The sequence below is a fragment of the Myotis davidii genome, unplaced genomic scaffold (genome assembly GCF_000327345.1).
Source record: "Myotis davidii unplaced genomic scaffold, ASM32734v1 scaffold1120, whole genome shotgun sequence".
Lineage (NCBI taxonomy): Eukaryota > Metazoa > Chordata > Mammalia > Chiroptera > Vespertilionidae > Myotis > Myotis davidii.
Genome location: NW_006292588.1, coordinates 240,706 through 244,087, shown reverse-complemented (window position 1 = coordinate 244,087; position 3,382 = coordinate 240,706).

The following is a 3,382-nucleotide window of genomic DNA, read 5'->3' as shown; positions in this document are numbered from 1 at the left end:
TATCTGGATTTATTTGTCTTCTATAATTGAAACTTTGTAGCCTTGAGCAGAGGACACACAGGCCAGGGTCAGTGGAAAGCTTGGCTTCCTCCATTGCTGGAGCAACCCAAGCCTCCTGCTCACTCCAGCTCGTGGCCACTGGCCACCATCTTGGTTGGATTAATTTGCATAGTCGCTCTGATTGGCTGATGGGCATGGCTGGTGGGTGTAGCAGAGGTATGGTCAATTTCCATGTTTCTCTTTTATTAGATAGGATGGTAAAAACACTTGACATTTACCCTCGTAATAGGTCTTGTGTGTACAATACAGTCTTGACTACAGTCACAGTGTGGTATGGAGAACTTAGAACATATTCATCTTGCTTAACTGAAACTTTACACTCATTGATTAACAACTCCCTATTCCCTCCTTCCCCAGCCCTTGCATCCACCATTCTCCTCACTACTTTTATGAGGACAATTATTTCAGGTTTCACATACAAGTGATATCTTACAGTATTTGTCTTTCTATGTGTGGTTTATTTCACTTAGTACAATGTCCTCCAGGTTCATCCATGTTGTCACAAATGGCAGGATTTCCTTCTATATTAAGGCTGAATAATATCACATTGCATATATACTATTAGATATACATATATGGGTACATATCATATATATCACATTTTCTTTATTCATTCATCTATCAACAGACCCTTAGTTCATTTCCATATCTTGGCTATTACAAATAGTGCTGCAATGAATATGCGAGTACAGATATCTTTGAGATCCCGGTTTCAATACTTAATTTCATATATTCCCAGAAGTGGGATTACTGGATCATATGGTACAGCTGTTTTCAATGTTTTGAGGAACCTCCATACCCTTTTCCATAGCCCCTGCATCATTTTGCTTTTCTACTCACAGTATTCAAGGTTTCAATTTTTCCACATCCTCACCAACACTTATTATCTTTGTTCTTTTTTTTTAAATAATAGCCATCCTAAAAGATATAAAGTGATATCTCATTCTGATTGTTATTATTTCTCTGATGATTAGTGACATTGACCATCTTTTAATATGGTTGTTGGCCATTTTGTATCTTCACTGGCTACATTTAAAAGATTTTTATACTAGTTTTATTTTTAAATGACAATATTTATAACATACTGGAATTCCCACCATTTGAAACATATGATCAAGATTTTTAGATGGCTTTTTAAACATATGCAAAAAGTACATTGGTTTGCAAAGTAATTTCAAGAGATACAGGAGAAACTATATGATGAGTACTGCTAATGATGCTGTAAAGATATTATGATATATTTTCTTTGAAATAATTTTATTATGTTCAAGAGAGCATATAACTTAAAAGTTAAACAATAATATTATGATTATTATGAAAATTAGTCATCATTTCCAAGAGGTCAGCAAACTATACCCCACCAGCTGTTTTATTGGAACACTGCATCTATTTCCATTTGTTTCCATATTGTACCTGGTGGATTTCACACTAGAAGGACAGAGGGGAATATTTGCATTAGAGACCATATGGTCTGCATAGGCTAAAATAGATAATATGCGATCCTTTTCAGTAAATGTCAGTCCCTGCTCTATCTCATCCTTCTCTACTATCAGTGAATCAGAAATTAAAACTTTTTAGCTATTTCTTCTGGTATTTAACTCTACATTTATAAATGTCATGTATATAGCTATTATCCTACATTGAAAGAGATACATGCACACACACGTACTTCAAACAGATACACAAACACTTTCTTTTTGCTTAAATCGAAATTTAGGGTTTTATTACTATTTTTTAAGTTTCAGTGAGCATGTAATTATTTTTAACTGCTGACACATTTTCTTTTCTGTGCTATTTCTTGATTTTTCTGAAATTAAATTACCTTGATGTACAGAGAGAAAACAATTTTAATGTAACCTCAAATTGGTATAGCACTGGGATATTTCAGAAGGACTATACCCACATGCCCCTAACATAGGTGCAGAAAAGTGTACAAATCTTAAGTGTGCAGCTCAATAAAATTTTACAAAATGTAACCACTCCCTACATCAAGATATAGAACATTAATAGCACCCGGCAATGTCTCTTCATTTCCTCCAAATTATAGCCCCCAATATAACCGGTTACTATTGCCATCATTATAGATTTATATTCCTGCTTTTGAACTGGAAGAAATGAAATCATGCAGCAGTTACTGCTCTGTGTCTGATTTCTTTCATGGAGGTCTGCAAGATGTATTTATGTGGTTGCATGCAGGTAGTTCTCAGTCATTCTCATGATGACTTTTGTAAGAAACTGCCGAACCATCCTCCAAAGTGGCTACACCATTTGGCCTTCCCAGCAGCAGTGAAGGAAAGCTCCTGCTTCTCTCCTCACCAGCACTGTTGCCGTCAGCGTTCTGGGCCAACCTGGCAGGCAGCTAGTGCTCTCTCTCATTTTAATTTTAATTTCTTTTTTTGAAGGTGGGGTTTGTAGTTTTATTGTAAAAGAAAAACTACCTCCTCAGAATCTTAATGAATGAAACGGAATATTTCATACTCAGAACAGACACCAGGATACAAAATTACAAGTGTTTAACCCCAGTCCTGTCCCCCTCCCCTCTAGGAGCAGACAGGGAGGAGACAGTGGAAGCAAACAAGCAATTCTGTAAGAGACTACAAATATGATTAAAATCTAAGCTGGTTTTACTTAAAAAATTTTTTAATATATCAAAAGGCCTGCTTTAGTGACATGCTAGTCCCCCAGAAAATAACCCAATATCCCCTTGTCAGTAACATACATGCTCAACTTGATCAGCCAACTCATATTTCTAAACCCTTGTGCATACATGTGTCTTTATAAACCAAAGCCATGGGGCTCAGTGACTGCTGCTATTTGCTCCTGTTAGCCGACCCATGTCCAGAAGGGCAGGCAGGGCACAGAGAAACCCTTAAAGGTAGTGAGGGTTTAACAGCTCCTAACAGCCAACTTTCCAAGCACCCTTCCCCCTCAAAAGGAGAGCCTTATTTCTAATTTCATCTCAAATTTGGCTCCCAGTGACCAGAATGGTCTTTCTCCTTTAGAAAAAGCACACATATCCATATATATATAATTTTTTTGTTTTTGCATTTAAATATAAAAACACTACTCTGATTTGTGTTATAGACGGAGGACCAAGCGATGAGAACTTTTTCTTCGAAGGTAGGGGAAGCTTCAATGATAGGAAAGAAAAGTGTGTGTGTGTGTGTTTGTTTGTGTGTGTATGTGTGTGTGTGGTGTCTGCGTGTGTCTGTGTGTGTGTTTGTGTGTGTATATATGTGTGTGTATGTGTGTGTATGTGTGTGTGTGTGGTGTCTGTGTGTGTCTGCGTGTGTGTTTGTGTGTGTGTATATATATGTGTGTA